The sequence below is a fragment of the Amblyraja radiata genome, chromosome 32, assembly GCF_010909765.2.
Source record: "Amblyraja radiata isolate CabotCenter1 chromosome 32, sAmbRad1.1.pri, whole genome shotgun sequence".
NCBI classification, from domain to species: Eukaryota; Metazoa; Chordata; class Chondrichthyes; order Rajiformes; family Rajidae; genus Amblyraja; species Amblyraja radiata.
Window position 1 is genome coordinate 27005483 of NC_045987.1, and position 27819 is coordinate 27033301.

The following is a 27819-nucleotide window of genomic DNA, read 5'->3' on the forward strand; positions in this document are numbered from 1 at the left end:
AACTGCACTTGAATTTGGTGCCTCGCACCCTGCTAGAAGTGGTAAGAAACTGCACTTGAATTTGGTGACCTTGCACCCTTCAAGAATTTCAAGAATAGCCATGAGTTAACAGCCAGCCCACCAGCTGCGAGTGACTGAGTTGCCAGCACAACAGGCTTGAGTGACTGAATCGCCAGCCCAAGAATCCATTCGGCCTACAATGTCCATACTAGCCCTCTGGAAACAAGTCCCTTCAGCCCACAACACCAATACTCCAGAAAGCAGAGAGATGAGCAGAGACCCAGTTTGATTACAAGTTTAAGGGGCTAATGGTGTTGAATGCCAAGCTGTAGTCGACATGTGTCTATAGAGCCTGATATGTGTTCTTTTGTCCAAGGTTGAGTGCAGAGCCAGAGAGATTACATCCACTGTTGATCTGCTGTGGCAGTAGGCAAATTGTGGTGGGTCAGGTTATAATTAAGACAGGAATTGTTAAGTGTCATGGCCAAAGATCAGAGGGATAGGGATCACCAGCGACGAAAAGACATCACGATTCCCCGAGACCCTGCGATCGACGGAGGAATCGCAGGTCTCCATGACATGACATAGACGGTCACTCCCAGAGGGAGTAATGGCCGCCATGGCCACCTTCCCACAGCGCTGACCCTCGCCCTCGCGGTGATAACAACCGCCGCTGCCATGTTCTAGAACATCAAGGAGCCCAGCGGAACACGCAGCATGACCTGAGCTGCTGTTTAAAAACGCGAAGTGACAACTTTAAAGAAGATGAAAGTTACGAAGCCAAGAAGTACAGAAGACAGAACAGAGATGATGTCACTCGCAGCGCGAGCAGCGGCAGGCAGTCAGATCCATTGTGACGTCATCAGCGAGACCATCTCGTTTATTTTCTGAACATTTTCAAAAAAGAGATTTAATACACATATTTATATATGTGATGGATGTCTATAAATACATAACACACACATATATATTTCTCCAATTTCTTTCTTGTGATTTCCTCTAATTATTTGTTGACCAACTTTTTTTTCTCCTTTCTTTCTTTCAACCTCTCTCTCTCCCTCTATGAAATCCTAATACTGTGAATAAAATATCAATGAACACATGCCAAGATATTTTTTCATACTTTCATTCTATATTAGTGTAATAAAATGTAGTCTTTACATACCTACATTGATACAGAAGTGCGAGCTTTAGAAATGAATAATGTACATTGCTATCATCGTTTAGTTTTCAATTTAGCATGTATTTGAGGGGGTTGGTCCAATGTAGTGCTAACCTTCACTTTATGACAAATGAGTACACTTTGTAACACTGATGGAGCCATTTTTGGACCAACCCTTTACCTGTTTCCACGGGAATCTACCTCAAAACACCAATTTAACCTGATGACGATCTCATGTTAACAACCACGCAGCCAGTCTTCAGGCAGTAGGTCATGTTGTGATATTTTAAATGGAAATGGTTGCTTCTAATTTTTGCATGTTATAATGGACTATAAACAGCATATGGCGGTTACTTATATTTTAGTGACTATGAAAATGAATCCTAAGATAGACACAAAAAGCTGGAGTAACTCAGCGGGACAGGCAGCATTTCTGGACAGAAGGAATGGGTGACGTTTCAGGTCGAAGCCCTTCTTCAGCTTCAAATGAATCCTTCTTGGTCCAATAAGGGAAATTATTCCTTCTGATGTATTTGTAGGAATCTGCAAGTTACTGCTTTTTATTTTATTTTACAGGATAGGAACTGGAAATTAATATTTTTGATATTTTATGACTATATAGGAAAATACTTAGAAACATAGTCATAGAAACAGAGAAAATAGGGGCAGGAGGAGGCCATTCGACCCTTCGAGCCAGCACCGCCATACATTGTGATCGTGGCTGATCATCCCCAATCAATAACCCATGCCTGCATTCTCCCCATATCCCTTGATTCCACCAGCCCCTAGAGCTCTATCTAACTCTCTCTTAAATCCATCCAGTGATTTGGCCTCCATTGCCCTCTGTGGCAGGGAATTCCACAAATTCACAACTCTCTGGGTGAAAACGTTTTTTCTCACCTCAGTCTTAAATGGCCTCCCCTTTATTCTAAGACTGTAGCCCCTGGTTCTGGACTCGTCCAACATTGGGAATTTTTCCTGCATCTCGCTTGTCTAGTTCTTTTATAATTTTATATGTTTCTATAAGACCCCCATTTATCCTTCTAAACTCCAGTGAATACAAGCCAGTCTTTTCAATCTTTCCTCATATGACAGTCCCGCCATCCCAGGGATCAATCTCGTGAACCTACGCTTCACGGCCTCAATCACAAGGATGTCCTTCCTCAAATTAGGAGACTAAAACTGCACACAATACTCCAGATGTGGTCTTACCAGAGCCCTATACAACTGCAGAAGAACCTCTCTACTCCTATACTGAAATCCTCTTGTTATGAAGGCTATCATTCCATTAGCTTTCTTCATTGCCTGCTGTACCTGCACGCCAACTTTCAGTGACCGGTGTACAAAGACACCCAGGTCTCGCTGTACAACATGTGGTGACCATGTGGCAACCCGCATAGTCTCCTGCAGTCACCTAAAAGGTCACCTAAGTGGGACAGGCCCATAAACACAAATTGGAGTCTGAATAAGGGTCTCAAACAGAAAAGTCACCCATTCCTTCTCTCCAGAGATGCTGCCTGCCCCGCTGAGTTACTTCATCTTTTTGTGTCTATCTCTAGAACTAAAATAAGATTTGCTCAATCTGCCTACTGTTTATTGTGAAATAACAGATTGTCTACAACAGATTTGGTCTGCGATAACCAAAATCTGTTGTACAGGAGGTCCGTTATTGCAAAGTTTGTTACATTTCTCAGATCTCTGCACAAACTCTTGCTTTCCAGAGCAAACAATCCAAGTCTGTCCAACCTCTCCCTGTAGCCAATACCCCCTAATTCAGGCATCATCCTGGAAAACCATCTCTGCACCATTTTCAAAGCCTCCACATCCATCCTATAATCATGCCACCAGAATTGCATGCAATACTCCAAATTCGGCCTGACCAAAGCCCTACAAAGCTGCATCATGGCTTCCTGACTTGTACTCAATGCCTCGACCTATGAAATAAAGCATATCATTCCATCATTACCAATCTATCTACACTTTGCCACTTTTGGGGGAGTTATAGACTTGCATCCAAGAGCCCTCTGTAAATCAATGCGTTTAAGAGTCATGCCATTAATTATACATTTTGCCGTGACATTTGTACTCCCGAAGTGCAGCATTTCATACCTGCTCAGATTAAACTTGATCTGTTATTTCTCCATCCATTTCTGACCCCACAGAAAAACACCAGGCACCTGCCCCTGTACAGTGACACCACAGTTCTCAGGCTCCTGTATCATCTACCCAACAGTAATAATAAAATGGGAGCATGGCCTGCGTGGTGAACAGAGTGGTGAATCTCTGGAATTCTCTGCCACAGAAGGTAGTTGAGGCCAGTTCATTGGCTATATTTAAGAGGGAGTTAGATGTGGCCCTTGTGGCTAAAGGGATCAGGGGGTATGGAGAAGGCAGGTACAGGATACTGAGTTGGATGATCAGCCATGATCATATTGAATGGCGGTGCAGGCTCAAAAGGGCCGAATGGCCTACCCCTGCACCAGGTTTCTATGTTTCTATGTTATTAACTGCCTTTTTGAGGCAGCACTTCCCAGAGATTCCTTCGATGTTGGGTGGACAATACCAGAAATGGACTAGGTAATATCCAACACTGGGTGATCGAATAACCAAACCATGCTGTGATGAAACCAGCCAATAAGCGAGTTCGCTATTCAGACTGCGCATGCCCAGGTCAAAGGTCACTATGCATAAACAGCCCTGGAAAGCAGCGAAGCAGTGGACTTTCATTTCTTCTGTTTTATCCAGCTTTGATTCTTCTAGGTAAGAAAATACTGCTTTCAAACTATAAACAGTTGTATTTATTGTTCCTTTGTTAAAAGCGAAGATTATTTTGTCATTTTTATTGCTTTATGCTTTGGAGAGTGAGCGAGATCGTGCTCGTCCGTGGTCGGTGTCGGGCCCGGGTCTGTTGAGATGCTGCTGGGCTGTCCCCGTACCCTCCCGGGTGTCCCGTCCCTGTCCGGTGGCGGCCGGAGGTGTCGGGCCGGACTTGCAGCCGGCGCGGGGAGGAGGTCGAGTTGCTGCAGTGCTTTGTGTGTATGGCTGGTGCTCGGCTTTTGCCGGCGCCGGGGGGGGGTTGGACGCTGGTAGTCCCTGGCCTGTTGGGGAGCGGGGTTGGACTGGAGTTGCCGCTTCTTCTCCGCACTGGCTGTGGGCCTGGGGCGGCTGGTGTCGTCGGTGCGGGGCTGTCGGTTGGCCCGGCAAGAGTTGAGCTGGGGTTGGTTGAAGAATTCCATTGCCTTGAAATTAGCAGAATAGTGAAATTCGACTCAGAAACTATCATCGTTGTGTTCCAGTCTGGAATACATTAATTTTCCTATAATGTGACCACATGGCATCCCCGTTCCTCAGATTAAATATATTTTTACACATAAATTATGAATAAAGATAAGCATTTATACACAGTTTCTTCAACCTTCTTGCTTCGTTCACTTTCTCTTTATGGTGAATGACCTTTGACAAATTCCATGATTCCGTGCGTTTTTCAGAATACCGAACTCGCTTATATGCTCTAATGTACATTTGTAGATGTTCAAAAGGGTGATCAGCTACATGCCAAATTATCTCAACCTTTGAAGAATGGAGGCATTAATCAGTTTTCCTTGTGATTGCATCAATTTAATGGGCCCAGGACAGAGCTTCAGGTAAGCGTGCAAGACTATGAACTCAAGACTATTGACTCCCTCTAATGCCATCTGTCAAAGAAGATATGTTCATGGATCCTCAGCATTCCCTTCCTCAAGGTAACAAATCAGCACTTTGGTCTACCTAAAGTTGCGAACAAGATTGTTCTGGCAGCATTCAATCACATTATCAATCTTCTTGCTATACTCTGACTCATCATCTATCTATCTATCTATATTACTAAAAGTCTGATCTTGACCACTTCCTGTTGTTCTGTATATTGATTTTAGAAAAAACACTACAACTTACGGTTGTGATTTTTGGCCATCTTACTCAGAGCCCCCCTCCGCTCCGCAGGACAAGAGGATTTTTCCCATTGATGAAAAATAAAAGAGTTATCAGTGTTTAAAAAATGTTGAGATTCTCTCTCCTGAAAGCCACGCCCCTTCCGGAGGGACTATAAAACCCGGAAGTGTTGAGTGCCTCAGTCCGTCATTGCAAGATGGGGGAGCGAGAGGGTCATGTCTCTCAGTCTGAGCTGTGAATAACACTGAACACATGTCTACCAAACTGAGTGATTTTACTGACCTGTCAGTGCCCTTAATGTCGTTTGAAAATATAGTTTGGAAATGCTAAAGCTGTGTTGCCTAAATAAAGTTGCCCTGCGTAATTAAAGTTGAAAATTTGATTTGAGAATGCCTTGACTAATTGAAATGTTGGTTTGAGAATGCTAAAGTTGCCTTGTCTAATTGAAAAGTTGGTCTGAGAATGCTAAAGTTGCCTTGTCTAATTGAAAAGTTGGTTTGAGAATGCTAAAGTTGCCTTGCCTAATTGAAAAGTTGGTTTGAGAATGCTAAAGTTGCCTTGCCCAATTGAAAAGTTGGTTTGAGAATGCCTTGCCTAATTGAAAAGTTGTTTTGAGAATGTAAAAGTTGCCTTGCCTAATTGAAAAGTTGGTTTGAGAATGCAAAAGTTGCCTTGCCTAATAGCAGAGGTTGGGCGATCGTTTCGCCGAACACCTCCGCTCAGTCCACAATAACCTACCTGAACTCCCGGTGGCTCAGCACTTCAACTCCCCCTCCCATTCCCAATCCGACCTCTCTGTCCTGGGTCTCCTCCATTGCCAGAGTGAGCAACACCTGAAATTGGAGGAACAACACCTCATTTTCCGCCTGGGTAGTCTGCGTCCGGCGGGCATGAACATTGAATTCTCCCAATTTTGCTAGCCCTTGCTGTCTCCTCCCCTTCCTTAACCCTCGAGCTGTCTCCTCCCATCCCCCCCGCCCTTGGGCTCCTCCTCCTCCCTTTTTCCTTCCTTCTCCACCCCCACCCCCTATCAGTCTGAAGAAGGGTTTCGGCCCGAAACGTCACCTATTTCCTTCGCTCCATAGATGCTGCTGCACCCGCTGAGTTTCTCCAGCATTTTTGTGTACCTTTGCCTAATAGAGAAGTTGGTTTGAGAATGCTTTGCCTAATTGGAAAGTTAAGTAATTATAAGTCTTAATAACTACAGGCCTGTCGCACTGACCTCTGTAGTCATGAAGACACTCGAAAAGGCTTGTGCTGGCCAAGCTGAAAAATATCACGACCCACCTGCTGGATCCTATGCAGTTTGCATATCGGGCCAATAGATCTCTGGATGATGACGTCGACCTGGGATTGCACTTCATCCTACACCACATAGACCGCCAGGGGACCAATGCAAGGATTCTATTTGTTGATTTTAGCTCTGCATTCAACACCATTGTGCCAGAGCTACTACACTCCAAACTTTCCGAGTTGACTGTGCCTGAACCCCTCTGTCGGTGGATCACCAGCTTCCTGACAGACAGGAAGCAGCATGTGAGGCTGGGAAAGCACATCTCGGACCCGCAAACACTCAGCATAGGAGCACCACAAGGCTGCATACTCTCTCCTCTCCTCTACTCTCTCTGCACCAACGACTGCACCTCCACACACAACTATGTCAAGCTTCTCAAGTTTGCGGACGACATAGCCCTGATTGGACTGATCCAGGGTGGCGAGGAATCTGCCTACAGACAGGAAGTGTCACAGCTGGCGTCCTGGTGCCATCGCAACAACCTGGAGATCAATGCTCGTAAGACAATGGAATTGATTGTAGACTTAAGGAGAGCTACCCCTGCTCTCACCCCACTCACCATCAACAACACCACAATCACCTCTGTGGAGTCTTTTAATTTCCTGGGAACCATCATCTCCAAGGATCTTAAGTAGGGGGCTACCATCGACTTCACAGTCAAAGAGGCGCAACAGAGGATGTACTTCGTACGACAGCTGAGGAAGCACAATCTGCCACAGGCAATGATGGTCCAATTCTACACGGCCATCGTAGAGTCTGTTCTCATCTTCTCCATCATGGCCTGGTTTGGCTCAGCCACCAAGCACGACACCTGGAGGCTGCAGCGAAAGGTCCGATCAGCAGAGAAGGTTATTGGCTGCAACCTTCCCTCCATTGATGAACTGTACACTGCAGGGGCCAGGAAGCGAGCGGGCAAGATCATCTCTGACCCCTCTCACCCTGGCCACAAACTCTTTGAATCACTTCCCTCTGGAAGGCGACTCCAGACTGTCAAAGCTGCCACAGCCAGACATAAAAAGAGTTTTTATCCACGAGTAGTTGCTCTACTCAAGAGTCAAACATCTGTAGCCTCCCTTTGATCTGGAATTTTGTTGGTTCACATGCTTTATCAATGGTGTTTTATCATTAATGTTTTATTATTATTGTTTAGTGTTTTCTGAGTCATTCGTAACCGTCACTGTATGTCATGTTGTTACTGTGGGCGGAGCACCAAGGCAAATTCCTTGTATGTGAATACTTGGCCAATAAACTTACTTACTTGAAAAGTTGGTTTGAGAATGCTAAAGTTGCCTTGCCTAATTAAAAAGTTGGTTTGAGAATGCTAAAGTTGCCTTGCTTATTTGAAAAGATGGTTTGAGAATGCAGAAGTTGCCTTGCCTAATTGAAAAGTTCGTTTGAGAATGCTAAAGTTGCGTTGCCGTCTATATAATTAAAAGTCTAATCTTAACCACTTCCTGTTTACGCTGTATATTGATTTTAGGGAAAACGCTACCACGTACGGCTGTGATTTTTGGCCTTCTTACTCAGAGCCCCCCTCCGCTCATTAGGTGCCGAGGATTTTACCCATCTATGAAAAATAAGTTATTAGTGTTTAAACAAATGTTGAGATTCTCTCTTCTGTCAATCACGCCATGAAGGCCACACCCCTTCTGGTGGGAGGGGGAGGGACTATAAAACCCAGAAGTGTGGGCGTGGCTTAGTCTCTGCAAGATGGAGGAGGGAAAGGTCATGACTTGCTGTCTTTAGTGGCCTTGCACCCTGTTTGAAATGGTATGAAACTGCACTTGAATTTGGTGCCTCGCACCCTGCTAGAAGTGGTAAGAAACTGCACTTGAATTTGGTGACCTTGCACCCTTCAAGAATTTCAAGAATAGCCATGAGTTAACAGCCAGCCCACCAGCTGCGAGTGACTGAGTTGCCAGCACAACAGGCTTGAGTGACTGAATCGCCAGCCCAAGAATCCATTCGGCCTACAATGTCCATACTAGCCCTCTGGAAACAAGTCCCTTCAGCCCACAACACCAATACTCCAGAAAGCAGAGAGATGAGCAGAGACCCAGTTTGATTACAAGTTTAAGGGGCTAATGGTGTTGAATGCCAAGCTGTAGTCGACATGTGTCTATAGAGCCTGATATGTGTTCTTTTGTCCAAGGTTGAGTGCAGAGCCAGAGAGATTACATCCACTGTTGATCTGCTGTGGCAGTAGGCAAATTGTGGTGGGTCAGGTTATAATTAAGACAGGAATTGTTAAGTGTCATGGCCAAAGATCAGAGGGATAGGGATCACCAGCGACGAAAAGACATCACGATTCCCCGAGACCCTGCGATCGACGGAGGAATCGCAGGTCTCCATGACATGACATAGACGGTCACTCCCAGAGGGAGTAATGGCCGCCATGGCCACCTTCCCACAGCGCTGACCCTCGCCCTCGCGGTGATAACAACCGCCGCTGCCATGTTCTAGAACATCAAGGAGCCCAGCGGAACACGCAGCATGACCTGAGCTGCTGTTTAAAAACGCGAAGTGACAACTTTAAAGAAGATGAAAGTTACGAAGCCAAGAAGTACAGAAGACAGAACAGAGATGATGTCACTCGCAGCGCGAGCAGCGGCAGGCAGTCAGATCCATTGTGACGTCATCAGCGAGACCATCTCGTTTATTTTCTGAACATTTTCAAAAAAGAGATTTAATACACATATTTATATATGTGATGGATGTCTATAAATACATAACACACACATATATTTCTCCAATTTCTTTCTTGTGATTTCCTCTAATTATTTGTTGACCAACTTTTTTTTCTCCTTTCTTTCTTTCAACCTCTCTCTCTCCCTCTATGAAATCCTAATACTGTGAATAAAATATCAATGAACACATGCCAAGATATTTTTTCATACTTTCATTCTATATTAGTGTAATAAAATGTAGTCTTTACATACCTACATTGATACAGAAGTGCGAGCTTTAGAAATGAATAATGTACATTGCTATCATCGTTTAGTTTTCAATTTAGCATGTATTTGAGGGGGTTGGTCCAATGTAGTGCTAACCTTCACTTTATGACAAATGAGTACACTTTGTAACACTGATGGAGCCATTTTTGGACCAACCCTTTACCTGTTTCCACGGGAATCTACCTCAAAACACCAATTTAACCTGATGACGATCTCATGTTAACAACCACGCAGCCAGTCTTCAGGCAGTAGGTCATGTTGTGATATTTTAAATGGAAATGGTTGCTTCTAATTTTTGCATGTTATAATGGACTATAAACAGCATATGGCGGTTACTTATATTTTAGTGACTATGAAAATGAATCCTAAGATAGACACAAAAAGCTGGAGTAACTCAGCGGGACAGGCAGCATTTCTGGACAGAAGGAATGGGTGACGTTTCAGGTCGAAGCCCTTCTTCAGCTTCAAATGAATCCTTCTTGGTCCAATAAGGGAAATTATTCCTTCTGATGTATTTGTAGGAATCTGCAAGTTACTGCTTTTTATTTTATTTTACAGGATAGGAACTGGAAATTAATATTTTTGATATTTTATGACTATATAGGAAAATACTTAGAAACATAGTCATAGAAACAGAGAAAATAGGGGCAGGAGGAGGCCATTCGACCCTTCGAGCCAGCACCGCCATACATTGTGATCGTGGCTGATCATCCCCAATCAATAACCCATGCCTGCATTCTCCCCATATCCCTTGATTCCACCAGCCCCTAGAGCTCTATCTAACTCTCTCTTAAATCCATCCAGTGATTTGGCCTCCATTGCCCTCTGTGGCAGGGAATTCCACAAATTCACAACTCTCTGGGTGAAAACGTTTTTTCTCACCTCAGTCTTAAATGGCCTCCCCTTTATTCTAAGACTGTAGCCCCTGGTTCTGGACTCGTCCAACATTGGGAATTTTTCCTGCATCTCGCTTGTCTAGTTCTTTTATAATTTTATATGTTTCTATAAGACCCCCATTTATCCTTCTAAACTCCAGTGAATACAAGCCAGTCTTTTCAATCTTTCCTCATATGACAGTCCCGCCATCCCAGGGATCAATCTCGTGAACCTACGCTTCACGGCCTCAATCACAAGGATGTCCTTCCTCAAATTAGGAGACTAAAACTGCACACAATACTCCAGATGTGGTCTTACCAGAGCCCTATACAACTGCAGAAGAACCTCTCTACTCCTATACTGAAATCCTCTTGTTATGAAGGCTATCATTCCATTAGCTTTCTTCATTGCCTGCTGTACCTGCACGCCAACTTTCAGTGACCGGTGTACAAAGACACCCAGGTCTCGCTGTACCTCCCCCTTTACCTAACCTAACCCCATTGAGATAATAATCTGCCCCCTTGTTTTTGCCACCAAAGTGGTTAACCTCACATTTATCTATATTATACTGCATCTGCCACGCATCTGCCCACACACTCAACCTGTCCAGGTCACCCTGCAACCTAACATCCTCTTCACAGTTCACACTGCCACCCAGCTTTGTGTCATCTGCAAACTTGCTAGTGTTGCTTCTAATTCCCTCTTCCAAATCATTAATATATACGGTAAACAGTTGCGGCCCCAACACCGAGCCTTGCGGCACTCCAGTCGCCACTGCCTGCCATTCTGAAAAGGATCCGTTCACTCCTACTCTTTGCTTCTTGTCTGCCAAACAATTTTCTATCCACGTCAACACCCTACCCCTAATACCATGTGCTCTAATTTTAATTTTCCCATGCAGGACCTTATCAAAGGCTTTCTGAAAGTCTAGGTACACGACATCCACTGGCTCCCCTTCATCCATGCTGACTTGGACAAATCCTTTTACTGCTATCCAAATGCCCCATTATTCCCTCTTTAATGATCGACTCCAGCATCTTTTCCACCACCGAAGTCAGGCTAACTGGTCTGTAATTCCCCGTTTTCTCTCTCCCTCTTTTCTTGAAAAGTGGGATAACATTAGCTATCCTCCAATCCACAGGAACTGATCCTGAATCTATTGAACATTGGAAAATGATCACCAATGCGTCCACTATTCCTAGAGCCACCTCCCTGAAGGCCCTGGGATGCAGACCATCAGGCCCAGGGGATTTATCATCCATCAGTCCCATTAGCCTACCCAATACTATTTCTCACCTAATGATAATTTCTTTCAGTTCCTCTACCCCCTTTGATCCTCTGTCCTCCAGTACTTCTGGGAGATTGTTTGTGTCTTCCTTCGTGAAGACAGATCCAAAGTACCTGTTCAACCCCTCTGCCATTTCCTTGTTCCCCATAATAATTTCACCCGTGTCTGCCTTCAAGGGACCCACATCTGATTTTGCTACTATTTTTCCCTTAACATATCTAAAGAAGCTTTTACTGTCCTTCTTTATATTCCTGGCCAGCTTCCCCTTGTACTTCATCTTTTCAGCCCGTATTGCCCGTTTTGTTTCCTTCTGTTGTCCTATGAAAGTTTCCCAATCCTCTGGCTTCCGACTACTCTTTGCTGTGTTTAGGTATGTTACAAAACTTACCTTCAGCGGCGCTGCAGTTCTGCCACTGGCCATGTGCGCGACTTTGGCGCCTTTGAGGGGGGAGGGGGGGGGGGGAGGGGTTAAAATGCGTTTTTTCTCCTTCCTGTCCTGGATATATCTTCTCGGAGTGCAAGCTTTTACTGAAGAATTGTTCCGACGGCCGTTCTGTTAAAAAAAAATTTAATTCGCCCGACAAGTTCAGCGCTGGAGTAATTTATCAGTTTCTAAAGCCATCAACACCGACAGATTTCACGTACGGGACAGGTAAAGGAAAGCTGTTTATCTTATGTATAAAAGTGATTCTTAAGATGCCTTTAATCCACATTTTACGTTGCGAAACGGTGATTTAGGACCCATACGAACCGGCAGTATTTTTGCTGCCGATATGGGGTTTAAATTCACCACAACCGCAATGTTCCAAACGATCGCGTTCCTCAAAAACCCACTCGCAAGATGATTTAAATGGCCATTAATTTACGGGAATTAAACACTAAATTCCTTCCATTTGGCCTATAAATCCATGACAAAGAGATTTAAAAACCATGTTATATTGTGAATTCTTGTGTGAATGTTATTTGGACACTTAGGCTATTTAAATATGTAAATTTTTTCTTAAGCAATGGATAGATGTTTAGATCTAGTAATTGAATTTTGTAATTAGCTACAATTGGGTAACTAACTAATTATATGCTTTAATTTCAGGCCATCCAAGTAAGATTGTTTAATATTTGTTTCAGAATGCTTCAATCTATAATAACTGAAAATGTCTTTCAGTTCTCTTAATTTTTAAGAAAGTTATGGGCTTTTGACTGTCCTTGATTACAGCTTTTGTGTTAAGTCAGGGAAAAGCAATAGGGAACAAGATGCTAATTTCCAAGTATGAAAATGGCCATAACTCTTTTAATACAGAAGATATGAAAGTGAATTAGGTGTCAAATTAGACTTCTTTTTATACTTTATCTGATGGGATAAATTGCAGACTTGATTTTTAAAATCTCAAAATATTGTTACATTGATACTGTGTTATATTTATTTTCTTTTAATTTTATTCTATCCCTAACTTCTCTTGTCAGCCAAGGTTGCCTCCTACTCCCCTTAGAATCTTTCTTCCAATTTGGAATGAAATGATCCTGCGTCTTCCAGATTATGCACAAAAAATTCTGCCATTGGTGTTCCACCGTCATTCCTGCTAGGATCCCTTTCCAGTCTACCTTGGCCAGCTCCTCTCTCATGCCTTCACAGTCCCCTTTGTTCAATTGCATCACTGACACTTCCGATTTAACCTTCTCCTTCTCAAATTGCAGATTAAAACTAATCATATTATGATCACTACCTCCAAGCGATTCCTTTACCTCGAGTTCTCTTATCAAATCTGGTTCATTGGACAACACTAAATCCAGAATTGCCTTTTCTCTGGTTGGCTCCATTACAAGCTGCTCTACGAATCCATCTCGGAGGCACTCTACAAACTCTCTTTCTTGGGGTCCTGAACCAACCTGATTTTCCTAGTCTACCTGCATATTGAAACCCCCCATCACCACAGTGGCATTACATTTGTTACATGCCAGTTTTAACTCCGGCTGCAACTTACACCCTACATCCGGGCTACTATTTGGGGATCTGTAGATAACACCAATTAGTGTCTTCTTGCCTCTGCAATTCCTCAACTCAAACTACAGTGACTCTACCTCCTCTGTCCCTATGCCTTCCCTCGCAAGGGACTTCTGATAGTTTGTGTAATATTCCAAGTTTTCCAAAATTACAGTAAAACTAGCGATAATCTCTGGGCTACAGTGCATGGAGTTAAATCAGAAACGGTAACAAAGAAGCAACTTATCAAATAAGGTGTCGGCTGGAGTTCAAAATTTAAAAACAAATAAGAAGATATAGAAAATGACCTGATATCACCATCATTGATGTCTGTACTAAAAGCCACATCTGAATATTACTATCTTTAAAAAAAAACCTAGAGACTAAATGTTATCATTTTAATGCCTCAGGCCCACGTTAAATGAAGATTGACAACAAAGTAATCTATTGATATCACAATTTCTAACCTATGTAGTTATATCACCCATTTAAATTATGATTTATACCTAATACTTTAAAATACAATTTGTGGTTGAAAGATGCAACAGTAGTCAAAGTGATCCTGAAGTTATTTCACAAAAATGGAGCCACTAATTTCTCGATCATGATAGTGACAATCATTTCTGGCATCAATCCTGGCATCACATCACTCTAGTCCTCAAACAACTTCACTGGCTTCCCATCTCCCACCGGATCACCTACAAAATCCTGGTCCTCACCTACAAAGCCCTCCACCATCTGCCCCCCCCCATATCTCACTGACCTCCTCTCCCCCTACCAACCCTCACGGTCCCTCAGATCCACATCAGCCGGTCTCCTCTCCATCCACAAATCCAACCTCCGCAGTTTTGGGGACAGAGCCTTCTCCAGGGTAGCTCCCAGGCTCTGGAACTCCCTCCCCCAACTGATCCGCAATTCCGTGTCCCTCACCATCTTCCAGTCCCGCCTCAAGACCCATCTCTTCACCTCTGCCTATCCTTAGCCCCACGTCCCCCTCCCTTTTCATCTGTGCTTGAATTGCCTCATATTGTGTTTTGAATTGAATTCTGTCTTTAATTTGTGTACTAGTCATGTCTCTCCTATTTATTTCATCCCGCATACATGTTTTTCCTCTACTTGCTAAATTTTTGTAAGGTGTCCTTGAGACTCTTGAAAGGCGCCCATAAATAAAATTTATTATTAATATTATTATTTCTGGATTATATTTCAGAGTGCGTGCATTTTTCACTGCAATCCCAATAAAAAAAGTTTGCACAATGAATTGCTTGGTCCAAATTTGGGAGAAATTACTTCCTCGGAGATAACACGGTAAGTACACGGAGCTAGGAACGCTGTTGCTATGGTGCAAGCTGACTCGAATCACGTAATCACGGCTGCAGACTAATGGGGCCCCCATTAATGGGCCTTAATATAATAATATTAATGTGCGGCGCTGGCATTTCTAACGTGGAGCTGCGTACTCTGCACTTGCAGGCAAAGATACTAATCGCAAAGCCAGATCCACATAAACTAAAGCCAGTTGGTCCCCACATGCTTTAAGAAGATCTCAGCAAACTTTATTCAAATTGTTTATGGAATATTACAATTCATTCAAATACATAGGTAGGCATGGAGGCACAGCACAATAATTGTTCCCTTGCAGTGCCAGGGACCCAGGCTCAAACCTGACTACAGGTGCGGTCTGTGGAGTTGAGTTGAATTGAATATTTTATTGTCACATGTGACAAGTCACAGTGAAATTCTTTGCTTGCATCACAAGGTATGCAAATAGTCGCCCATAAAGGCCGCTTACAAAGTTATAAATCCTCCCCCCAGGTCCTCCTTTGTTCTTTCCCCATCCCTCACAGCAGTCCCCCCCAACACCATTTCCTCCATTGTCCTTCCCCCCCCCCCCCCCCCCCCGGGTTCCCATTGCTCTTGTCCCTCCCTCACGGCGGTCCCCCCCACGCCGGGTTCTCCTTTGTCCCATCTCTCGGCAGCGGTGTCCACACTTCCACGTGCGGCACCATCATCGACCGCCTCACCGACCTCTCCATTAACGCTGCCGGGTCCTCTCTGGACGCCTCCATGGAACCAACCCAGGCCCCAGCCGCAGGCTCCTCAGACCCAGGCACCGTTGGCCACGAGGCTCCACCCCCGGATGCTGCGAAGCCTCGGTCTTGGCTTCTCAACGTTACCTCTGGAGGGCGACTGCCACGGCGGCACCTCCACAGGACGTCCGGAAGTCGGTTTGCATGTTCACCGTCTGACTGCGTGGGTTTCATTCGGATGCTCCGGTTACCTCCCACATTACAAAGATGTGAAGATTTGTTGGTTTAATTGGCTTGTAAATTGTCCCAAGTGTGTAGGATAGAACTAGTGTATGGGTGATCATTGGTCGGTACAGATTCGGTGGCTGCAGGGCCTGTTTTCGTGTTGTATCTCTAAAGTAAATGATCATAAAAAATGAACACAAACTGCTGGAAAATGCACAGGTCAGCAGACATTTATGGACCATTCTGCTCTTGGACATTATATCCTTTTATGACCCAACTTCATGCACTGCCTTGGCAAAAGAAAAATGGTGAATTACAATTTCCACTGGACACCTACTAAAACACTATCCAGCCACGCACATGGTTATGAGGGAGAAAATATCAAATGATAGTAATATTTTGTAGTGATATTATTGGTTCCAGCATGGTCCTAAACAAAATAGCAAATGATATTGATAACCATTACAGCACAACTCCCAATTAGTTACCCTAGTTCAAAACACACCAACAAAAGATTACCTGGAAGATATCAGTGCAAATATAAGCCTATAAACTATTTAGATTTAAACCAATCTCTAATATGGTTCACAAACAAAACATTCAAAGTAAACTTTAAATCAATTAACAAACATAAAGTAAAATCTCAAGATCTGGGAGTTGAACACAGAGAACAAGGTTGTAAAGGTTAAACGGGAGGTCAATTTCTCCGAAAAAGCCAAATCCAAAGTATTTGGTTACGTACCAAACAGTATTTAACTTTCAGAAAGCCACTTTGCTGTACAGAAAACGTTACTATATATATTTTTGATTAATAAGCCATATTTGATAAAGCATTACCAGTGTCCCATGCTGCTGAGCAGTTACAATTGGACGCAATCCAACCATCTGTTCACTGTGTAAGAACCAAAGTTGGCATCAGGCAGGACTACTTTCAGCTCTGTGCCAAACTTCAAAGATAGTGCAGCATAAACTGTGCTCACGGAAACAGTTCTCCATGGACGATTTTACTGATGAGCATGTTTAATGAGCTCATTAACATTTAATTTTTATTGCACCCACTAATGTGTTAACTTGGCAGAGTCCACTCAGTGAAAGCAGTGCATGTGGGTCTTCTGAACAGGTCTATAAATGACTACTAATCTGCTCACAGCTGGCCTCTTCTTTCCACTCTCCCAAGAGAAGATGACAAAATAAAATGGAAGTTGCTCAAGCTTAAAATTAATTACAGTAAAATTTGTGGGATATCCAGGCCACACTGTGCAAAGGATAAACTCAAAGCTCACACGCAGGATCATTAGTTAATAGGTAGCCAGCCAACTACTACGTCTATTTCTATTACCCATTGAAAAATATGTTTTCTTCACTCCATGCCAAAGTGCACACAAAATTTGTAATTGCACAAAATAATCTGTTTTCCAATGCAGAATAATTGGCATTGCTTAAAGCACATTGGCAAGTGGTTTCAGTCTAACGTCTCCCTTCTTCCCCCTCATTCTCACCAACTTCTACAATCTTTTCCAGTAATCCTCTTGCTGCTCTTCGATTCTTCTCCCTCAAATATTTTACACTCAATTATATGCAATTTTCTTTGACCATTGTTATCTCCATTCACCTCATCTATTCCTCCTCCCTCAAAATTCCCACAAATTTTACCCAAGCATACTGCAACCACAGGGGAGGCGACTGCATGGCTTGTGCACTACTACACAGGCAAGGCCTGGAATCAACAGTTCCATTGCATCAAATATTGGGCAAATGAATACACATTAAATAATTTAATCCACGTGTGTTTGCGGTTTCTTTTTAATTAATTTTATTTTACTTATATTAGCAAATGGGAAATCTTGATTGTGTCCTGCCTCTATGAGCCATCAAATAATATTTCAGAAACAAGCCCTTCAGCCTTTAGCATTCATGCCAACCATCTATACTAAGCAAAACAAAATGCTGGAAGAACTCAGTTGGTCAGGCGGAATTAACAGATGACATTTCAGGCTAAATGGTTCTTCACCGAAGATAGACACAAAAAGCTGGAGTAACTCAGCAGGACAGGCAACATCTCCGGAGAGAAGGAATGGGTGACGTTTCGTGTCGAGACCCTTCTTCACCTCATTCTTGTGTCCCTCCCTACTTTAGTGTGCACAGATTTCTCCAGCCATCTCACCCTCCCCACTCCCAATCTGTTCCTTGCCCTTCCTTCATACACTCAATTGCGATCCTCCAGTCACCATTTCCTTTTCAACCCCCTCTTTCACCTCCACCTTTGCTTTTCACCCATCTTCTCTCCTTAGCTGACACCCTTGCCTCCTTTTCAACTCTCGCCTTGTCACTTACTTCATACCTATCTGCCAATCAAATGCTTCCCGCCCACTTGTATCCATTGTCCCGCCCCTACTGCTTATCCAGCTTTCTCCCCCTACTCGTAGTTTATGAATCAGTTTGAAGGTGGTGTCCAATCCAAAGCGTTATCTGTACATTCCCTCCACAGATGCTGCCTGACCCACTTTGTATTTTGTCCAAAATTCCATCATCTGCCGTTGTGTCCCCATCTATTCCAACCACATTTTCCAGCACTTTGTTAATCTACTGCACCTTGGCAATTCAAGTGCCCATCTCAGAAATTAAAATGTTACAAGAGTCTCTGCATCCACCACCCTTAAGGGCCTGTCCCACTTGGAGATTTTTTAGGCGACTGTCGGTTCATTGACTGACGTATCAGGTCACCGGAAAATTTGCGGTGTAATGCGGCGTTGCGCAGCGTGATGACGTTTGACGCGCGGTGTATTTTCAAGAGTCGCCATGTAGAGGCGCAAACGTCGTGAATAAATGGATTCTTTATTCGGGCATTGTAGGTTGGAAATACATGGATGTTTAACACTCTAACATAATAGTCGTAGTTGTTGAGAGGCTGTTGCCTCGTGGGATCGGTTGTGCTCCTGCTGCGGTGGCAGGACACTCTCATGAAGTGAGAGGAAGCAGAAGAGCAAGAGAGCGAGAGAGGGAAGGTCAGGACTTATATACTAGGGCACACCCCCAATATATCTCGTGACACCTTCCCAGGATTGCCTAGGATTCGCATAGGAGCAGTGGCCTAACCACTAGGTGCCGCTACAGCAACATTTTTTTGTCGCCGCTGGATTTTGAAATGTTCAAAATCTTTGGCGACATTGATATGACGCCGAAAAAAATATCCAATTGGGACAGGCCCTTTAGGGCGTGCATTCTAATCACCCTCTGGCTGAATTTCTCTTTATCTCCTATCTATTGTCCATGCCTTTCTTTTTTACAGAAAGACATCAGCCCTTGTTCACTATTTCACTTCTGAATGATTCCCACAAGTCAAAGGTAGACTTAACACAAGTAAAGGGCCTGTCCCACTTACGTGTCCTTGGCACGCAAATTACGCGACCTCGTGGTCGCGTTGATCCGAGACGGTCGAGCGAAGGTCGGGCGCGATTACATGCGTACGCACAGCCGTCTGGAGCGCGTGACGTCATTTGAAGATGGACACAAAGCTGGAGTTACTCAGCGGGACCGGCAGCATCTCTGGAGAGAAGGAATGGGTGATGTTTCGTGTCGAGACTCTTCTTCAGTCTGAAAAGAAGGATATTGACCCGAAACGTCACCCATTGCTTCTCTCCAGAGATGCTGCTGGTCCCGCTGAGTTACTCCTGCATTTTGTGTCTATCTTCAATTTTCTTGGCCCAGCTCTGGGTGTAGAGTGGGGGCGGATCCGGACCGCAACGGCCGTGAGCCCCAGGCCGAGTTCGGCGATCGTTTGCCTGCTTCTGCTGCTGTTGAAGGTGAGACGTTGCGTCGCGCTATGGTCTTGGGCCTGTCCCACTTTGGCCGTCAGTTCCGCGACAGGCCGTTGGCGCGCGAAAATATCGTTCACTGCAAGAATTTCAGAGCCCCGCGCGATGTCGGGACCGGCCCCGCACAACTCCATACCCCTCCGCGCTTCTAAGTGGGACCGGCCCCGCGCGGCCATACGGTGCCCGTACACCTCAAGCAACCACGAGGTCGCAAAATTTGCGAGCCAAGGACGCGTAAGTGGGACAGGCCCTTAACAACCACCAGTTTTAATTTGCTAGGTTCTGTTTTACAGTATTGGGGAAAAAACAAATCAACCTTCCCTTCATTCAGGACATTAAATTTATTAGTGTTCCAGCTTCCTATTCTTAAACTTTTGCTGTACAAGTTTGTTTCACAGATATTTTATAAAATATTGATAAATTTATTGTGCACCACAAAGGACAGATATTTCACCATTACTGCATTGCTGCCAAATCAAAACCCATAACCATACCTAACAGCTTTGTGAACTTTCCTCACAGGAACTGTGGGGAATTCAAGATGGCACATCACCTTCAAGGGGATTTATGGATCGGCGAATGCTAGTGTTTCCAGCAATCCCCTTATCTAGTGTAAATTTAATGTGAACCCTCAAGTGTACACACAAAATATGGGGGGGGGGGGGGGGGGGAGGGGAGAACACAGTAAACTGCACATTCTTTCCAATATTATTTGACATTTTATTTTGCTTACAATGTAGCATGATCAGAAAAACTCAAATGATCCTGCACTAGTAAAGCAGCTCGAATAAATTACAATAAACATTTGTCAGTCCATGGTTATTTAAAGTAGAAATTTATCATGTCTAATGTCTAAAATTATCATGTCTAATCCAAACAATAAATATATCAAGTTAGAGACTCCATTATGCAATGCAGAAACAGGCCCTTCAGCTTAACACATCAATGATGACCAGGTTTTATAACTGCGGTAGTCTAATTTGCCTGCATTTGACCCAAATCCCTCCAAACCCTTCCAATCCACGTGCCCATCTGAACAGATTACAATGGCAGCAGTTTAATCAGTCTCACAGGCCCAGTAACCTGGGTTCAATTCCAAACTCTGATGCTGCTTGTGTGAACCTACATTGCAAATTATGTAGGTGATAAACCAATAAATCCTTCACCATCATCATGCAAACTTAGGAAAATAACTTACTTTCCAAATGTTAAGCAAGAGTCTTGATTAACTCTAGGTGTACAGGAAGGTGGGACAAGGAGCTAAAGGGCCTGTCCCACTGTCCCACCGATTCAAGTTTGTGTAATGTACGCAGCGAGTATGTACATTACACAAGCTCGAATCAGGGGAGAACTCGGGAGAACTCTTGAATTACCTCGTACAGTGGGACAGGCCCTTCAGTGATTTCGGGTGGGCTGCGAGATGGTTAGAGAAATGTGTGCGTACCAGAATGGGAGTATCACCCTGTGGGAAATCAAGGTAGTATTTAAACAGAAGTAATTTCACACTGGCTAACGGTTGGAGACTCGCTTCACAAGAAGTGAACAAGTTTACGTAATTAAAAGTCAAATCACACCACCTCCAAGATATAGCGGCAGGAACTTTAGGACAAAATATCCTAGGACTAACCACCTTCAACTATTTCATAAATTACTTTTTGCCCCCAATCGCGTGGACAGAAATGGTAGGTATGTTGCAAAGCCTACCTGAAGCGTCGTTGAAAATCTGCCGTTGTGGGTGTGCGCGATTTTGGCGCCGTTTAGAGGGGGCGGGTTTAAAACGCGATTTTCTCTAAGCTGTTCAAATCGAAGATGTTCAGCCTAGTTAATTATTAACGGAAAATCGCTGGAAGACCCCGTCGCAAAAGCTATTATTAGGTTTAAAGGCCTTGAATAATAGTTATAGTAGTTTAAAAATCAATCTCTAAACCCGCGACAGCCAGCAACCGCAGGGTCTCATAAAGCAGACAGCTGAAGTTAGGTTGTATATTTTTACATTAAAAAGGGCTTCTAAAGATCCCTTTATACTAAGTTTAATATTGCGAGTAGCTCAATTTGGGCCCATTATATCCCGCAGTATTTTTCTCGGCATTTGGGGCACAAATCTACCGCAATGTGAACGTTCTAAACCAGCGCGTTCCACAGGGACCCACTAGAAAGCTGATTTAAATGGGCATTTATTTACAGCAATTAAACACTAAATTCCTTCCATTTGGCCTATAAATTAATGTAAATGAGATTTTAAAATCATGTTTTATTGTGAATTATTTGTGAATATTATTTGGACATTTAGGCTATTTAAAAATGTTAATCATTTATTAAGAAATGGATAGATGTTTAGATCTAGTAATTGAAGTCTGAAATTAGCTACAATTAGGTAACTAACTAATTATATGCTTTAATTTCAGGTCATCCAAGTAAGATTATTTTATATTTGTTTCAGAATGCTTCAATCTATGATAACTGAAAATTTCATTCAGTTCTCTTAATTTTTAAGAAAGTTATGGGCTTTTGACTGTTCACGATCACAGCTTTTTTGTTATGTCCATAGAAAATCAATAGGGAACAAGATGCTCATTTCCCAGTATGAAAATGGCCATAACTTTTTAAATACTTGAGATATGAAAGTGAATTAGGTGTCAAATTAAACTTATTTTTATGCTTTATCTGATGGGATAAATTACAGACTTGATTTTTAAAATCTCAAAATTTTGTAACATTGCTAGAAATGGGGCATATTTTCGACAACCTCACATGTAAACCAAAATAAAAACAGGGCTTTTTTTCCCTGTTGCCAGCTGGGCAACCTTTGCAGCTTTTTAGGTTGCCAAATGTCAGTTTAGGTCATCATTTAAGATGGTTAGCATGACACGTGCGATAATGTGCTCGGACGAAGTGCGTAGTTACCAGTCGGAATTATGCTCAATGAAGCATTCACATATTACCTCTGCTTCAAATAAAGTCACAAACTAAACATATTCACCAATCAAGACATGATATATACCGCAATGACATGCAGCAAAATTATAATACAGTATTTCAACTATTTTTACACATTGCAATTAATGCAATTTCTATTAGTTCTTTCCACTTCCAAACAAAAATGTGGTTGGATTATTCAGCGTATGATTAACCTGTGCATCGATGCTCCCAATCAAACCTGACAGAGCTTGAGAGGGTCTGCAGAGAAGAATGGGAGCAATTACCCAAATACAGGTGTGTCTAGCTTGTAGCGTCATACCCAAGAAGACTAGAGGCTGCAATCGCTGCCAAAGGTTCCGTACTGAGTAAAGGGTCTGAATACTTATGTAAACGTAAAATTTCAGTTATTTCTTTTTAATTACTTTGCAAAAATTTCTAAACACCCGTTTTCTCTTTTTTATTATGGGGTATTGTGCATAGATTGATGATTAAAAAAATGAATTTAATCCATTTTAGAATAAGGCTGTAACGTAACAAAATATGTGGAAAAAGTGAAGGGGTAATGGGGATATCAAAATTTATTTCTGGACTAAAAAACCTCAGGCATGAGAAATCAAATAGAGTAAAGCTGAATCCCCACTGCTAACTATCTGTCCAGTCATAAATATTATAACCCAAATAAACATCAGGGGGCAATACAAAACAAAAACACTGCTAACCACATCATTGCAGGCAATTTGATTAACAGCTTTCACAATCAACAAGTTTCCAGGTTTGATCTAGATCTAAAAGCACATTAATGGTTAATATTACCATAATCATGTGCTAGATGTTGAAAAACGTCCAATCATGCTATAGACTATCACCCTTTCAAATGAAAAATAGGAGATTCATATGGTAGCCCAAAGAACAAATGAAAATTTGGTAATGGTAAGCTGCAGAAACAATTATTCCGTCCAGTTACTTGAATTGGTATATCTACAGTGATTGTGAGAATTCTAAATACAACTAAACGCAACAAAAATGCAAGTATTCAACCGTTGCATATTCTATGGACAATAGCAACTTAAACCATTTGGCGAAAGTCAAATTGATTCTCATGTTATATCCTTCGGAATGATTCACTACTTCCTTCCACAGGATAAGCAAAGAATAGTTAAATATAGATTTAGATTCATAATTGCCGCTGTTTAGGTCAATGCCCACACAACTATCACCGATGCAGCTCGCCTTCATCACATAAACACACCGCTTGACGTACTCGAGAAATCAACAGAATGCCATAATGAAGTTCAGTGAAGTGCCTATTCCACATCAATCAATTAAGAGATAGCACAATGTTCTGGGCAGTTTTATGCTAAGAATTCATTCTGCACAAGTATGACTTCTTCCTTCTTACATTATTAAATTCCAACTACATTGAATGTTATAAATTAAGTTGTTATTGTGCATATTTTCTGAATGGGATCCAAGCCACAAGTAGTGTTAATAACACTCAAAACAATCTTGAGGGAATAAATTATTTCTTGCAAATTGTCCAGAAGACAATTCACGCAATTAGCTGCACTGCCTAATTAAACTCATGTACTCTTTCATAGATTCTTCATCTTCACCTGAAGTGATAAGTAACAAATTAACATAAAAATTACAGCTTCTGCAAAATGCCTTTTCTAGCATCTTCCTCAAACCACTATTTTATACAATACTTCACAAGTATAGAAAAAGATTAGAGTAGGAAGGAACTGCAGATGCTGGTTTAAACCGAAGATCGACACAGGCAGCATCTCTGGAGAGAAGGAATAGACATAAACTGGCAAAAAAAAACAGAACTAGCTCAACTAACAGCTCTCCATTATTCAAATCCATGTATTTTTGCTCTGCAATACCAAAGCTGGCAACAATGACGCATTTCCATTAATAGATACAGTGCCCTCCATAATGTTTGGGGCAAAGACCCATCATTTATTTATTTGCCTCTATACTCCATAATTTGAGATTTGTAATAGAAAAAAAATCACATGTGGTTAAAGTGCAGAGTCAGATTTTAATAAAAGCAATTTTTATACATTTTGTTTCACCATGTAGAAATTACAGCAGTGTTTATACATACACCCCTCCAGAGGTGAGGTCAGTACAGAGCTGGTGAGGGGGGGGGGGGGCAGCAGAGGAACAACTCCAGGACTGTTTGGAGTCTGTAGACTGGGCAATGTTCAAGGACTCGGCACAGTCGTTACAGACTTCATTAAGAAATGTGTGGAGGACTGCATCCCCATCAAAACCTTCCGAGTGTTTCCCAATCAGAAACCTTGGATGAACTTTGAGATCCGCACTCTTCTGAAGACCAGACACCGGGCATTCATGTCAGATGATACAGTGGTCTACAAGAAGTCCAGATACGACCTTGGTAAGGCCATCAAAAAGTCCAAAAGGGACTTCTGTTCCAAGCTGGAGGATGAGATAGATGTTCGGCAACTCTGGCGGGGCCTGAATGCAATCACCTCCTACAAAGCGAAATCAGGAGGCAGCTCGAATGTCGGCAAAACATCACTCCCTGATGAGCTCAATGCGTTTTACGCACGCTTTGATAGGGAGAATACTGATGTGCCTTCCCGAGCCCCCATTTGCTGTGATGGTATTTCAGTCTCAGTCACAGAGGCCGACGTCAGGAAATCCTTCAGAGTGGTAAACCCTCGAAAAGCGCCTGGACCTGATGGTATCCCTGGTCGTGTTCTAAAAACCTGTGGGGACCAACTGGATGGAGTTTAACGGACATTTTCAACCTTTCACTACTGAGGTCTGAGGTTCCCACCTGCTTCAAAAGGGCATCAATTATACCAGTGCCCAAGAAGAGTAAGGCGACGTGCCTCAATGACTATCGACCTGTGGCACTAACGCCTGTGGTGATGAAGTGCTTTGAGAGGTTGATCATGGCGCAAATCAACTCCTACCTCGACAAAAACCTGGACCCACTGCAGTTCGCTTACCGCCACAACAGATCAACGGTGGATGCGATCTCGTTGGCCCTCCACTCCGCTCTGGACCACTTGGACAACAAAAACTCATGTCAGGGTGTTATTCATTGATTACAGCTCGGCATTTAATACTATCATCCCCTCCAAGCTGGTTACCAAACTCGCAGAACTGGGTCTCTGCGCATCCCTCTGCAATTGGATCCTCGACTTCCTCATCCACAGACCACAGTCTGTTCGTATTGGTGGAAATGTGTCAGACTCGATAACAATCAGCACGGGAGCACCTCAAGGCTGCGTGCTCAGCCCCCTGCTGTGCTCACTCTATACTCATGACTGCGTAGCTGGTCATAGTGCGAACTCCATCATCAAGTTCGCTGACGACACCACTGTTGTGGGACATATCACTGATGGGGATGAGTCTGAGTATAGAAGAGAGATCGAGCAACTGTCCATATGGCGCCAGCACAATAACCTGGCCCTCAACTCCAGCAAAACCAAGGAACTGATTGTGGACTTTGGAAGGAGTAGGATGGGGACCCACAGTCCCGTTTATATCAACGGGTCGATGGTTGAAAGGCTCAAGAGCTTCAAATTCCTGGGTGTGCACATCTCTGAAGATCTTTCCTGGTCCGAGAACACTGATGCAATTATCAAGAAAGCACATCAGCGCCTCTACTTCCTGAGAAGATTACGGAGAGTCGGTTTGTCAAGCAAGACACTCTCTAAAACTTCTACAGGTGCACAGTAGAGAGCATGCTGACCGGTTGCATCGTGGCTTGGTTTGGCAACTTGAGCGCCCTGGAGAGGAAAATACTACATAAAGTAGTAAACACTGCCCAGTCCATCATCGGCTCTGACCTTCCTTCCATCGAGGGGAGTTATCGCAGTCGCTGCCTCAAAAAGGCTGGCAGTATCATCAAAGACCCACACCATCCTGGCCACACACTCATCTCCCTGCTACCTTCAGGTAGAAGGTACAGGAGCCTGAAGACTAACAACCAGGTTCAGGAATAGCTACTTCCCCACAGCCATCAGGCTATTAAACCTGGCTCGGACAAAACTCTGAACATTAATAACCCATTATCTGTTATTTGCACTTTATCAGTTTATTTATTCATGTGTTTTGTAGTCAATGCCTACTATGTTCTAAGCAAAGCAAGAAATTCATTGTCCTATCAGGGACACATGACAATAAACTCACTTGAATAAACTTGAACTTGAATTTCAGGCCACCATAATGTTTGGGACACAGCAATGTCATGTCTAGTATTTTGTTGCATGCAACGACTGCTTGAAGTCAGCGATTCATGGACATCACCAGTTGCTGGGTGTCTTCTCTGATGATGCTCTGCCAGGCCTGTATTGCAGCCATCTTTAACTTATGCTTGGTTTGGGGGCTAGTCTCCTTTTGTTTTCTCTTCAGCATGAAGGCATGCTCAATTTGGTTCAGTTCGGGTAATTAACTTGGCCACCCAGGAATTGACAATTTTTTAGTTTTGAAAAAATTAAAACTCCTTTGAAAAAATTTGAAACTCCTTAGTTCCTTTTGCAGTATGTTTGAGATAAGTCTTGCTGTAGAATGAACTGCCAGCCAATGAGTTTTGAGGCATTTGTTTGAACCTGAGCACACAGGATGTGTCTATGCACTTCAGAATTCATTATGCTGCTACCATCAGCAGTTGTATCATCAATGAAGATAAGTGAGCCAGTACCATAACACTCCCACCACTGGGTTTCACAGATGAGGTGGTATGTTTTGGATCTTGGGCAGTTCCTTCTACTTTGCTCTTCCCATCACTCTGATACAGGTTAGTCATCTGTCCACAATATTTCCAGAACTGTGGTTGCTCTTTTAAGTACTTCTTGGCAAATTGTAACCCGGCCATCCTATTTTTGCGGTTAACCAGTGGTTTGCATCTTGCAGTGTAGCCTCTGTATTTCTGTTCATGAAGTCTTCTGTGGACAGTGGTCATTGACAAATCCACACCTGAAGAATGTTTCTGATCTGTCAGACAGGTGTTTGGGGATTTTTCTTTATTATACATAGATTTCTTCTGTCATCAGCTGTGGAGGTCTTGGCCTGCCAGTCACTTTGCGATTAATGATGTTCAAAACAGTTGATTTTGGTAAGCCTAAGATTTGGCTGATATCTCTAACAGTTTTATTCTTGTTTCTCAGTCTCATAATGGCTTCTTTGACTTTCATTGACACAACTTTGGTGTCATGTTAATAAACAGCAATAAAAGTTTCCAAAGGTAATAGAAAGGCTGGAGGAAAGACCGAGTGCTGGGAGCTCTCTTATACCTGCATTATGGAGGTAATTAAACACATCTGAGCAATTACAAACACCTATGAGGCCATGTGTCCCAAACATTA

At 43.1% G+C, this 27819-nt stretch overlaps 1 protein-coding gene and 1 long non-coding RNA gene across 3 annotated transcripts in view; both read right to left on the bottom strand.

Moving 5' to 3' along the window:
• Positions 1-27819, bottom strand: part of LOC116990966 (DAB2 interacting protein) — a 649973-nt gene that overhangs the window by 578274 nt on the left and 43880 nt on the right. The gene's annotated exons all lie outside the window — the stretch shown is intronic.
• Positions 7652-24050, bottom strand: LOC116990967. The gene is made up of 3 exons (XR_004416673.1): positions 24039-24050; positions 18969-18971; positions 7652-7789 (listed from the first exon to the last, which is right to left on the bottom strand). It is a non-coding gene; the product is annotated as an uncharacterized LOC116990967 (long non-coding RNA).